The sequence below is a fragment of the Musa acuminata genome, chromosome BXJ1-3, assembly GCF_036884655.1.
Source record: "Musa acuminata AAA Group cultivar baxijiao chromosome BXJ1-3, Cavendish_Baxijiao_AAA, whole genome shotgun sequence".
In the NCBI taxonomy this organism is placed as follows: Eukaryota; Viridiplantae; Streptophyta; class Magnoliopsida; order Zingiberales; family Musaceae; genus Musa; species Musa acuminata.
Genome location: NC_088329.1, coordinates 38790941 through 38804585, shown reverse-complemented (window position 1 = coordinate 38804585; position 13645 = coordinate 38790941).

Genomic DNA, 13645 nt, shown 5'->3' with positions numbered 1-13645 from the left:
CATTTTACATTGTCTAATGTCCCGAGGGGGGAGAACGAGCGCGCCGACGCGCTGGCTAAACTGGCCTCAAAACCTGCCCCCGAAGTCGGACCGGAGCTCGAGGAGCTACCCGCCCGCGCCTTCGAGGTCGCGGTCGCGGCTACCAGCAACGAGTCCTCCTGGGTACAAGAACTGCTACGCTTTAAACGGGACGGAGTCCTTCCGCCCGACAAAGCATCAGCCCGGCGCCTGCTTCGCACACATGCGTGGTATATCGAGACAGGCGGACGGCTCTATAAGCGGTCTTTCTCGTACCCCCTCTTGCGATGCCTGGAACCCGGCGAGGCGCAAACCGTCCTGGCAGAGGTACACGAGGGCGCCTGCGGAGAACACATCGGCGGACGGATCCTAGCACATAAAATACTCCGCCAAGGCTACTACTGGCCTACCATGTGCCGGGATGCGAGAACACATGTGCAACGGTGTACCTCATGCCAAGAGCACGCCCGCACGCTTCGTCTCCCCGCAGTCCCGCTCACTCCTATCGATTGCGCGTGGCCGTTTGCGCAATGGGGTTTAGACATCCTCGGGCCCTTTCCTTTAGTCGCAGGACAACGGAGATACCTCATCGTCGGTGTGGACTATTTCACAAAGTGGGTCGAGGCCGAACCATTGGCGACAATTACGGCACAGCAAGTAGAGAAGTTCGTATGGAAAAATTTGATTACTCGGTTCGGCCTGCCCACAACCATCGTCACAGATAATGGGCCGCAGTTCGCCAGTCAGAGATTTCGGGAGTTCTGCGCGAGACATGGAATCCGCCTGAAGTATAGCTCGGTCGCTCACCCTCAGACGAACGGGCTAACGGAGGTGACCAACCGGTCCATCCTAAACGGGCTCAAAAGAAGGGTGTCCGCGGCTCAGACAACCTGGACGGACGAGCTCCCGAGCGTACTATGGGCGCTACGTACCACTCCAAAAACAGCAACGGGGGAGTCCCCGTACAACCTTGCATTCGGAACCGAAGTCGTCCTTCCCCCCGAAGTAGCCATCGCCACCCTTCGAACAAAAAGCTATGACGAGGGAGCCTCGGACGAAGGACTCCGGGCCGCTCTCGACTTACTGGAGGAGCGACGCGCCGACGCGCATGTGAGAGCTCTCTCCTACAAGAGGGCGGTCGCAAGGGTTTACAATCGAAAGGTACGAACTCGACCCATCGGGTTGGGCGACCTGGTCCTGCGGCGGACCGAGGTCAGCGATCCAACCCGACCAAGAGGCAAGCTGGCCCCCAGTTGGGAGGGCCCCTATCGGGTGACCGAAGTCATCGGAACCGGCGCATTCCGACTCACCACAATGGAGGGTCAGTCCCTACCAAGGACTTGGAACGCACAAAACCTCAAAAAGTTCTTTCCATAAGACTCGGACGGTCACGAGAGCCGAAGCCCAGACAATTAATTGAGAAGGAAAAAAGGAGCATGTTCATTCAAAAACAAAGGAGGTGTTACAAAAATAAAAGCGAAAATACAAAGGACATCAATCCTCAGGAACATCTGGGCTATCGTCAAAAGGAACCTCTGTTGGCATGTCGACGCCCAGATCTTCAGGGAAGGAGCCAAAAGGGTCCTCCACGACCTCCGAATCGGGATAGCGTGCCTTAAAACGGGCAAGGGCCACCCGGTACCCGTACTCATATGAGACCCGCCCGGTCCGGACAAGGCCTAGTTGAAAACCCAAAGAATCCTTGTAGTCCTCGATCAGCTTCTTGTCCTTCTCCGGCCTTTGGCTGATCTCGGCCTCCAGAGCCTCGGAGGCCCCCGACGCCTCGGCTTGTGCCTCCTCGAGACGCCGAACCAGCTCGACGGAGTCAGCCCTCGCTGAGCGAGCTTCCGCAACCGACGCCTTCAGAAGCACCTGGAGCTTCGTGTTGCACTCCTCAGACGCTTCCAGTCGCGCCCGCAACTCCGCGAGCCGCTCAACAGACGCTTGGAGCTCGGAATTCAGCCGCGTCGCCTCCGCCTCCGAGTCCAAGGCACGCTGCTCGGCCGCCGCCACTGCCTCAGGGCCTGCCCCGGCCCGAGCCTCGTCCACCTGCCTCCGGAGCTCGACGTTGCGGCTGCTTAAGGCGGCGATAACTTGTCCCGCGTCTCGTACGCGATCCATCAAAGCGGCGACATAATGGTTGCCCTGAGGAAAGGGCAAGGATAAGGTCAGAACCGCGCCCGTTCGAAAACAGGTAAACCGAGGGACGAAATGACGCTTACCCATAACAGAGACTTGGTTGCCTTGCCAAGCAGAGCGTCGGAAGGCAAGGAATACAAGCCCCGAGCTATATCGGGATGAAGCCCACCTCGGATAAACCTGCCCGCAATATCCCCGTCGGCCCACACCCGGGTGCCTCGGGTAAGACCATCCCACCGCGCCACCAGCGGGTCGGTGGCCACGCCGCGGGGAAGAGCACCCATCTCCCGCGCCAAGTACGACTCATCCTCCCTTAGCGGAAGACAAAGAAGTTCGCGGACGGAAGGCTGGCGAGGCGCCTCTGTCGCCACACCCCCGCTCGTTCCAGCCTCGCCTCCCCCGAGACTTCCTGCGGCACCTTCCACCGCCGACGCCACCGTAGTTCCCACTGCCGGAGCTGCGACCACCTCGAGACCTCCGCCCGATGGCTCCCGCGCCCTCTTCCGAGACCTGCTCGCCTCGACGTCCACAGGGGCTTCCCTTGTACCCACCTTGGCGACGGAAGGCGAACGGCCCGATGCGGCAGAAGTCTTCCCCCCACACAAGGCCTCAAGGCGCACCATTTCTGCCGAGAAAGATCAGGACAACTGTTAGTCAAACGAAAACACGCAAGAAAAAGAAAGAAAACCCCCAAAGGAACCGCTCCTCGGAGTGTACCTAGAGGTACTGGGCTAAGACCCGCCTCCACTAACCACCGCTCAGACATGCTCCGGATGGCTCGGGAGGCCGGGAGGATTTCTCTAAGCCTTCGAAGCCCTCGGCGCTCATCGTCGTCCAAAGCCGGGGTGGTGTTGTCTATCACACGCGCCCCCCAACGGACCCCAAACCCCAGTCTTCCGAGCGGCTGACAAAAAAGAAGCGCTCCTTCCACCCCTTGTTGCTGGAAGGGGCCCCGCAGACAGATAGTAGCCCCCCGACCCCTTGGAAAGACGAAAGCAGGAGAGGAACAGGGCACGGGTCGGGGGTTTGTTGGCGTAATGGCACTCGCCCAAAAACGCCACCAGATTGCGCCACGAGTTCGGCGCCATTTGGGATGAGGAAATACGCCACTAGGAAAGGCAGGAGACTATGACGGGGTGCAAAGGGAGGCGTAGCCCGACCTCGAAGGCGTCAAGGGTGAGGGCAAAGCCCCTAGGAATCGGGTCGTATGCACGTTGGCCAGGCTCGGGAGCTAGAAGGACAAACTCCTCCGGGACACCATAGCGATCCCGGAGGAGACTCAGCAATGACTCGCCCACGGTGGAGTCGTGGTCCTGGGGCCACATCAAGGCCTCTAGGGCCCTGGCCGCCTTCTCGTCCGATGACGAGGTAGGGTTCGACGAAGCTGCCGTCCCCCCGGCCTTCGACGAAGCTGCCGTCCCCCCGGCCTTCGACGAAGAGGAAGAGGAACGGGAAGAAGAGGACACCATCCTTACTGACCTTTGGCAAAGGAGGAGGAACGATTGGCACAAACAAGACGATGAGACACGAGGCAGCACGACACACACGGAGGAAAAGATCTTCCCCCTGCAGCCGGCCTCACGCCACTTATAGGCGGGCCGCGTCCCGCCAAAAGCGGTGACCCTTCCTCTCCCGAAGTCTGCTGCAGGAAAGGAAGGCGTCACCTCGCCATAAGTGCAGCATGACATGGCAGAGGGCCGCGGCGTGGCACGGATACCAAGGCATTCATCATGCCGGACTCGGGGACACTAATCGAGACAGACTTAAAGGCATTAATCACGTTTAGCCCTAATCATATCAAGCTCGAAGCCCGGCGAACGCCGAAAAGGGACGGCCCCTTGACCTTCCCCAGAGAAAAGCGAGCTCGGCCGCCCGCACGCTCAAGCGGCCGAGTCGCCAGTCAAAATAAAGCCCCGAGGCTCACCAGCGAGGTCAGCCCGCCTGAATCCTGCTCCTCGGTCGCGTAATGCCCGAGACTCACCAGCGCGGTCAGCCCGCCTGAATCCTGCTCCTCGGTCACGTAATGCCCGAGGCTCACCAGCGCGGTCAGCCCGCTTGAATCCTGCTCCTCGATCGTGTAATGCCCGAGACTCACCAACGCGGTCAGCCCGCCTGGGTCCTGCTCCTCGGTCGCGTAATGCCCGAGGCTCACCAGCGCGGTCAGCCCGCCTGAATCCTGCTCCTCGGTCGCGTAATGCCCGAGGCTCACCAGCGCGGTCAGCCCGCCTGGGTCCTGCTCCTCGGTCGCGTAATGCCCGAGGCTCACCAGCGCGGTCAGCCCGCCTGGGTCCTGCTCCTCGGTCGCGTAATGCCCGAGGCTCACTAGCGCGGTCAGCCCGCCTGAATCCTGCTCCTCGGTCGTGTAATGCCCGAGGCTCACCAGCGCGGTCAGCCCGCCTGAATCCTGCTCCTCGGTCGCGTAATGCCCTAGGCTCACCAGCGCGGTCAGCCCACCTGGGTCCTGCTCCTCGGTCGCGTAATGCTCGAGGCTCACCAGCGCGGTCAGCCCGCCTGGGTCCTGCTCCTCGGTCGATGCCCGAGGCTCACCATCACGGTCAGCCCGTCTGAATCCTGCTCCTCGGTCGCGTAATGCCCGAGGCTCACCAGCGCGGTCAGCCCACCTGGGTCCTGCTCCTCGGTCGCGTAATGCCCGAGGCTCACCAGCGCGGTCAGCCCGCCTGAATCCTGCTCATCGGTCGCGTAATACCCGAGGCTCATGCTCGCGTAATGCCTAAGACACACTGGACCACAGGTCGCCTCATATTGCGTTGACACCACGAGGCGCAGCCATGCCTCGGACCCCCTCCCCTATCACGACGACGCATGGCTCCTTTCGGGGGGGGTATATGATAGGGGAAATAATGGCCGGATGACGTGCCATGACGACGGCCCCACCTGGGCACCGGACTGCCCGAGTCTGAAGACAATAATGCTGACTAAACCCGCGCTGACAACTCCCGCTATTACGCAGCGACCCCCGACCCCGCATGGTTGACCACGACAAGGCAAGGCGACGACCAGCTCCCGCCCATACCCTGCGGCAAACCATTCCACCACGCGACCCCAGCGGCCGCGTCAGACGCCATCAGAGGTACCATCCCGCTCCAGCGGGCAGTCACATCCGATAATGCTAAATCCGTCTATAAATACCCCCGAACTCTCAAGAGAAGGGAGGACACTCTCAACACACTCAATACATAGAGGTTTCTCCCCCTCCTAAACCCCCTCCACATCTTTCACTAACCTGATCATCGGAGGGGTCGGGTCGAGCGCCCCGACCTGACCTTTGTGCAGGTGCGGAGTCTTCGGAGATCACCGCCTTTGGAGATCCAGCAGACCCGAAGGGCTCCCCCACCCGTAGACCACCGCCTTCCGGACCCGGACCAAGCTGCGACGACCCCAAGGCCACGGCTAAACAGTTACTTACCGTAACAGTTGTCATCCAAGTATTTATTTTAATCAACACCTATTGTATGTCCAATATGATAGCAGATGGTAAATACCTTCCTATAACTCATACTGGTTTCATAACGCTTACTTATGATACTATCATATTTACACTTAATAATGTTTTATGCACCTCTAATATTAAACGTAACTTTATTTCTGTTTCTTAGTTTTATAAACATAACAATACTTCAATTGAATTCTTTCCTTATTTCTTTTTTGTTAAGGACTTGAGCATGGGGGCATCCTTGGTCCAAGGACCAAATAGAGGCAACATTTACGAATAACTGTCAGCTCCATAAATAACCCAACCCATTGTTCATTCTTCCATTGCGACTCCAGTTGATGTGTGGCATCGTCGTCTTGGTTATCTCTCGTCCCTTATTCAGCAGAAATTACTTTCTCGTTTCTTTCTTCTTATTTTTAAATCACATAATTCTATAACGCATTGTGATGCATGTCTTAGTAATAAAAGTCAATGACAGCCCTTTGACTCATCTTTCGTTTTCTCCTCTAAACCATTTGAAATTATTTATACAGATGTTTGGGGCCCTGCCCCGATCCTGTCTTTTGATAAATTCTGATTTTATGTCATTTTTGTATATCACTTCACTAAGTACACATGGTTATATCTTCTTTACCATAAATATGACGTTTCGACTATCTTTCCCACTTTTCAAAAATTGATCGAAAACCACTTTCAATCTACCATCAAAATGGTTCTCTAAAGGTGGCAGTGAATATCAAGCTCTGGCATCCTATCTGTCAGCTTGTGGTATCCAACACCTCAAATCTCTCCCGCATACTCCTCAACTTGTTGGCTCCACCGAACGCAAACATCAGCATATAGTAGAAACTAGGCTCACACTTCTCCATCAAGCCTTCATGCCTTCAAACTTTTGGACAACAATCTTTCAAACTATCGTCTATCTTATTAATAGAATGCCTACACCAGTTCTACAATACCAGTCCCCCTTTGACACACTATTTCACAAACCCCCAAACCTTCGTAAACTCAAAGTATTTGGTTGTCTATGTTATCCTTGGTTACGTCCCTATGCCTCTCATAAGTTAACATCACGATCTAATCCTTACGTTTTTTTAGGTTACTCTCTTGAACATAATGCTTTTCACTGCTATAATCTCCACAATCACAAAATTTTTATATCACGTCACGTTATTTTTGTTGAGTCTGTCTTTCCTTTTCAAAATCATACCTTTCCTACCATACAGACCACCTTATTAACCATTCCTCATTGGAGTATATCTCTGATCCAACCGAATGAGCCTCCCATGACATCATCCAATTCCTCCTCTCGTGATCCACACTATTCCACTCCTCTGGTTTAGTAATTGCCCATTCCGTCCATTCCTACTTCTCTTCTTTCTTCTCCGACTATTGAGGTAATTAGTTCAAGATCACAATCGTTATCTTTACCTCCTCTCGGCCAATGACCTTAATGTACCTCCACCTGATCCGGCCTGTGTCAATGACTCTCAACCACTTCTTCCAACAATATAACCTCATTGTCCTGTAGTCTCTAACCATCCTATGACCACATGCTCTAAGAGTGGTATTTTCAAACCGCATCAGGTCCTTGATCTACATGCTATCATGGATTCCTCATCCACCACCGTTAAACCCACCACCTTCACTCAAGCCCAAAAATCTCTGCATTGGCGTACCACCGTGTGTGAGGAATATAATGCCCTCCTCCATAACTCAATATGGGATCTAGTACCCTTTCATCATACACAAAATATCATCAGGTGTAAGTAGGTTTTTCGAGTTAAGCGGAACCCTGATGGCTTTATTGCCCGATATAAGGCATGCCTCATTGCCAAAAGGTTTCATCAAAGACCTGGAGTTGATTTCACTGAGACATTTAGTCTCGTTGTTAAGCCCACTACCATCAGACTTATCCTGAGTCTGGCCACCACTAAGGGCTGACAATTATGCTAATTGTATGTTAATAATATCTTTTTATAAGGGACTCTAACTAAAGATGTTTTTATGCAATAACCTCCTGGTTTCACTCATCCTCAGTATCTAAGGCATGTCTGCAAACTTCAAAAAACTATTTATGGACTTCGTTAGGTCCAAGAGCTTGGTACACTGAACTTAGCTCTTTTCTGACTTCAGTTGGCTTTCTCAACTCTAAATATGATTCCTCATTATTTTTACGATAATAACATAGCAACACAATATATATTCTAGTATATGTCGATGACATCATTATCACAGGCAACAACCTCGTAGAAATCCAAGCGTTCATCAAACAATCGGTAGATCGGTTCTTGCTCAAAGATCTAGGAACCCTGAACTACTTTCTGGGTGTCAAGGCTACATTCACATCTTTCGGTCTCTTTCTGTCACAAAAAAGTACATTCAAGATTTATTATCCAAAACAAACATGTAGGATGCAAATGTGGTTATAACTCCTCTCTCTACTAGTAGCTTTTTCAAATTATGTGATGGAAATCCTACTATAGAACCCATTCAATACCGACAAGTCATTGGTTCCCTACAGTACTTAGATCTCACCTGTCCCAACATCTCATTTGTAATCAACAAATTATCATAGTTTATGCAAAGGCCGTCTACTATGCACTGATCTGCGGTCAAATGAATCTTGCGATATCTCAAGGGGACCCTCAATCATGGTCTTTTTCTTTCTAAATACTCTCCACTTCAGCTTTATGCCTTTATCGATACTGATTGGGTAGGCAACTTTAATGATAAAACATCCACATTGAGGTATATTGTCTTCCTTAGCGCTAATCCAATCAGTTGGAGTTCTAAGAAGTAAAAGATAGTCGCACGGTCTACAACTGAAGCTGAATACCGTGTCATTGTCACTGCTATTGCAGAACTCAATTGGGTCACAAATCTGCTCAAGAAACTCAACATCAACTCCACTCCTACAATATATTGTGATAATGTCGGAGCTACATATTTGTGCGCTAATCCGATGTTCCACTCCCATATGAAACGTATTGCTATCGACTTCCACTTTGTGCGAGATCAAGTTGTCCGTCGTCAGCTACAAGTTTCTCATGTTCATTCGACTGATCAGTTAGTAGACTCACTCACGAAGCCTCTCGCTCGTCAATATTTTGTATTACATTAATCCAAGATTGGTGTCGTTGATAGGAGCACCATCTTGCGGGGGCATCATCTACTATGTTAAGGGAAATCCTCTAATCTGTTAAGAGAAATCCTCCCTGTATAAATAGGAGAGGGAAATCATCTTCTTCGGTAATTTCTATCTTCTATTCTACTTCAACACAATAAGCGTTGATTAGATTAATAGAAAATTTTTCTTTGCTAATAACAACATGATATATGACAATACATATAATACTGAGGTTAATGATGAGAGGGTAAAACCTGATCAATAATCAAGCCACATGGATATCGGTCCAAATGGATGGATGAGGAACGTTTTGTCTAAGAACATTTCGTAGAATATTTTTTTATAACCTAATTAAAAAGCTATTTTAGGTATTATAATTTTTTACTAAATTTAATCTATCATTATCGTGATTAATCTGAGCGTTAGAGAGACTAGGTTAGAAAACCCACCTAATCTTGTCTTCATATTGGTAGGTCAATCACGATGCATGCACTCGAGCCCACCTCAACTCCTGAAAATCACTTGAGTTACGCATGTGAGTTCGGTTTTTATCGGGTTGATTTCGGCATCATATATATATTTTTCCTTCGTTTAAATTAACGATGGATCTCTTAAAATTTAAAATGATTTGGGCAAACTAATTAGGGCCATAAAATGAGAAGCCAAGATCAAGTACAAGAAGGTTATGTTCCATCAACTCGCTTACACTTACACGTGCCTACCATGATCAGATCCGATCCGGTTCGTGTTTTACTAGCTTTAATCGCCGAACAATTTTGGGTCTCAATCTTCAACACATCCCCGTCCATCTCGTCCCATAAAAATCCACCCTCGATAATTTCCTATAAGTAAGTCAACGATATTAGTTTATTGACTAAAACACTCTTACCAATGTGAGTATTATCGTAAGACATACGCTAAAGCAGGCCAAGTCTACGGTCCACATAGTGTTGGTCAAAAACTGCAACAAGTAACGTAAACCACTTGATGTATGATACCACAAAGTCTCAGCCGTGCGTTCGACCAAAGCGTCAAGTGAAGAGACTTTGACTTTGTGGTTGTTGCTGTCAAGGCACCGAAAAAATCCACCATTTGCACCATTGCGACGGCTGCCTCAGTCGTCTCTTAGATGGCGTTGCGCATCAAACATTGATCAGCAAGAGACTGCGCATTCTTTCAAACACCTTGATGGAATTCATTTATATATACTACCTGCATGCAACAAGCTTTTGTTCATACACATAAAGTTCTCTTTAACTCCTCTCTACGATGGCTCGTGCCGTGTTGCTCGTCATCGCCGCCGTCGTCGTCGCAGTCGTCGTGGTGTCGGGCATGCGGGGAGCTGATGCGGCGAGGCCAGCGCGTGAGAGCGCCGGCGGGAGCTACCCGGCATGCTGGAACACGTACGAGGAGGCGAAGGCCAACGTCGCTGCGTGGATGTCGAGGTTGGACCACGGCCCCAGTGATAGGGGTGCAGGCCACTAGCCATGAAGGCTCTCTTAGAGGTGTAATGGGTTACGTAGTACAGGGAAGCCTGTAGGATAAATATATGTCGATGCACACATGCATACCTACTTCGACAGTGCTCAATAAAGGAAGAAGTTATAAGCCCAATAAGATCAATTGATGTCAAAATTATATCACTCTTTGATGACAGATTCACTGAAATGATTCGGAAAACAGTATCGCTTATCATTATTCTCATCCCACTCTTTCAATCATTAATAATAACTATTCTTTAGTTAATCTCTATTTTTCATCTCATACAAATGGTTGTACTCAACATTTTTTTTAATGTATGAATGGTCGTTGATCACTTTCTCCTTATTCTTAAAGATTCAAACTTACTTGCATCTTATGCCATAGATGTCTACTGAATTATTATCGAGTGATTTATTTTCATTTAGTTGAATCGTATATTGATGTGTTAGTCGCTCTTGATTCATCTTTATTTATTCAATTTGAACTTATCTGAATTAATTTTTATCCAATTAACTTTAATACTGACAAAGTATACAACAACGAATCATTATTTGGCACTGAACCACCACGTGGTGTCTGGGATGAAAAGAGAAGGTGAGCGACACCCTTTACCTGTTTGTCCACGTTGATAAGGGTCTAAGGCAATCAGTTATGGGCTGGCCCCTTTTATCACCCACATGGACAAGAGATCAAGGGAAAACTATCGGAGGCAGTTAGAGGCTGCCTCCCATTAAAATATTTCATAGAATATTCTATCATTTTGTGACTAGGTATAAAAGCTCGTCTTCAACATGATGAAAGAGAATATTTACTTCTTTTGCCTACTTGCGTATGCACTCGTACATCTTGGGTTATTGACTTAGGCATCAGAAGGATCGAATTGGGAAACCTCTCTCAATCTCAAATTTCATGCAGATGGTGCATTAAGAGTTCGATGTTTTTTACTTCAAAGGCACATCGGACAATTCTGCGTATATAGATCTAGATCACATCAGGCTAACTAAGACGTCAACGATATTTTTTCCTAATAAATACCATATAAGAGAAAATATCCAATGGGGTTTAACGTCATGTTAGAATTATTTACAATAATTCAAATCTTGTAAAACATACATGAAAACTAGATAATAATGGAATTTAAAATTTTAACATGCTATGAGTTAAACTTGCTATAGGTCACCCGAATCTTTAAATCAATATAAAATTGCTTTTACTATATTTTTATTTTTTTATTTTACACATAAATGTGAGGTATCAAAAAGCGCTTTTTGGAGAGACAGATCTTTCTTATCAAAAACCGGATATCAAATAGCTGATCTATTAAACATCATTCCAAGGGTTTCCTTCTGCATCAAGAACAGAACATCTAACACTGCAGGGAAAAACATATGACAGCATAACACTTGTACCTGAATGACATATCTCTAAAGCCTTTATTTTGGCTAAGATATTTGGCAAATCAAGGTTTAAGCTTGACATGGTAAATTTTGATAGTCAATTCAACGTGATTAAATTGACGCAATCTGATACGTTTTTCAAGCATTATATTTCTCTTGAAGATGGAAAAAACAATTTGTATCTCATCTTAGTTTATTCTAAAAAATTATATTGGGATTCATGTGATAAATTCGAGTAGCCAAACTCACTATTATTAGTTTGAAATGAAAATAAATCAGAAAAGATTAATTTATATAATATTAATGAGATAATATTTTTTATACATCATATTGTCATATTGAGTGTCGATCAACTTCCGGACGTCAACCATTACTAATAGGGCACATTTTGGTACCACCCTTGTGGTGATAGTCAGCAATCATATCACACCAACCTGGGACTGTGGAGTTGACCTGGTGCGCTGCGTCAATATGATATCTTGGACTCGTACCAGACGACCACCTGTCCTGCACCATCCGAAAAGCCGTACAAGAGGTGCTGCACAATACAAAGCCACCCCTAAAAGCTCGGGACAACATTGCACGACGCTGATCCATGCAGAGGTCGACCACCCGAGGAGTCGGTGGTCATTAACAACCTATGTACGACCAACTTTCACCCGCACATATAAAAGATGACCACCTAGTCGGCTCTAGGGGAGGGATGGATTTTTGGAATTCACTACTCTCTCTCCCTCGGGACACAAACTTAGGTATCGGAGACGTAAAACCCACCTCCCAATCTCGACCTTCGTACAGGAGCCTAAAGGCGACAGAGAGTGACCCATGACAGGAGAAAACATTGCACCCGAGAGACAAATCTCAATGCAACCCGACCGATGCTCTTTGCTATCGTTCGACCCACCACGTGGTCGACCTTGCGCATCCAGAATTGGACCAAGCCGTGCTGACACATTGGCCACAACGTAAATGTTAGCAAACAATTACCATCTTCTCCTGTCTAATTGACAAAAATAATAAAAAAATATAAAAAAAATGTAAAATCTGAAAAAAAAAATCTAATTTTTAGGAGGAAAATATCTGAAACAGAAAGAGAGAGCCGACCATCTTCTCCTGTCCACCATTATCATCTTCTCCTGCCCACCAATTAATGGTATTTATTGTTTCCACATGGATGCAACTCTTAGCCTTCCTTCTGCATCCACCCTCTTGCCGTGAACGCCATCATTCAAACCCCACGCCTACCTCGCATGATCCTGCAGAAAGCTGCTTGTCATAGACACAGTGGTGGTATGCCACACCATCATGGAGAGTCAACTCCTACGTTGGCTGATAGTTCTTTGTCAAAACCTTCAGTTTCTAACGATTCTTGTCCTACTACTATAGACAACATAATGGAGAGCACTAAATTTTTGGATGATTGTGCTTGTTTTAGATATCATTTAGTTCACGAAAATATACTTCCATGACACCCTGCTTGTGGATGCCTTCCCTCATCGTGACCGTAAGGATGTCGTTTAAGTGATATGGCTAATGCTAATCTGACAACCTTATTTTGCTCGTAGTTTTGTATCCCACAAGCATATAAATAGTTCTCAGGTCATTCGATCGGTAGTCGTGTACAGTAAAAACTAGACAAAACAGTTTCCTTTACTTGTTAATTTGAGTTTAGATATTTTAAATTAGTTTAGGCTCAACAAATCAATGAATCACTTATTCTATTAGATAAAATCGTGACACTAGTATTGATTATAGTGAAAACATCGAATAGAAAAGGATCACTCATTGGCAAAGCTAGAAGGCATATTACTACATGGAGTGAGACCGAGGTTTCTCCCAGGTTAGTCTCAGTGTGAATTATAGTTCTTGTCGACCTGAAGATGTTAAACCTACAAAAGTAAATGGAAGGCATTCCCATCAAATGCCCCATCGATGATAAAGTCAATATTGAGTTTAGATAGTTCAGACATATCGGATGAGCTCTTAAGAAAAATTTTAATGTGTGTGGAGAATGCACCCGGGGAA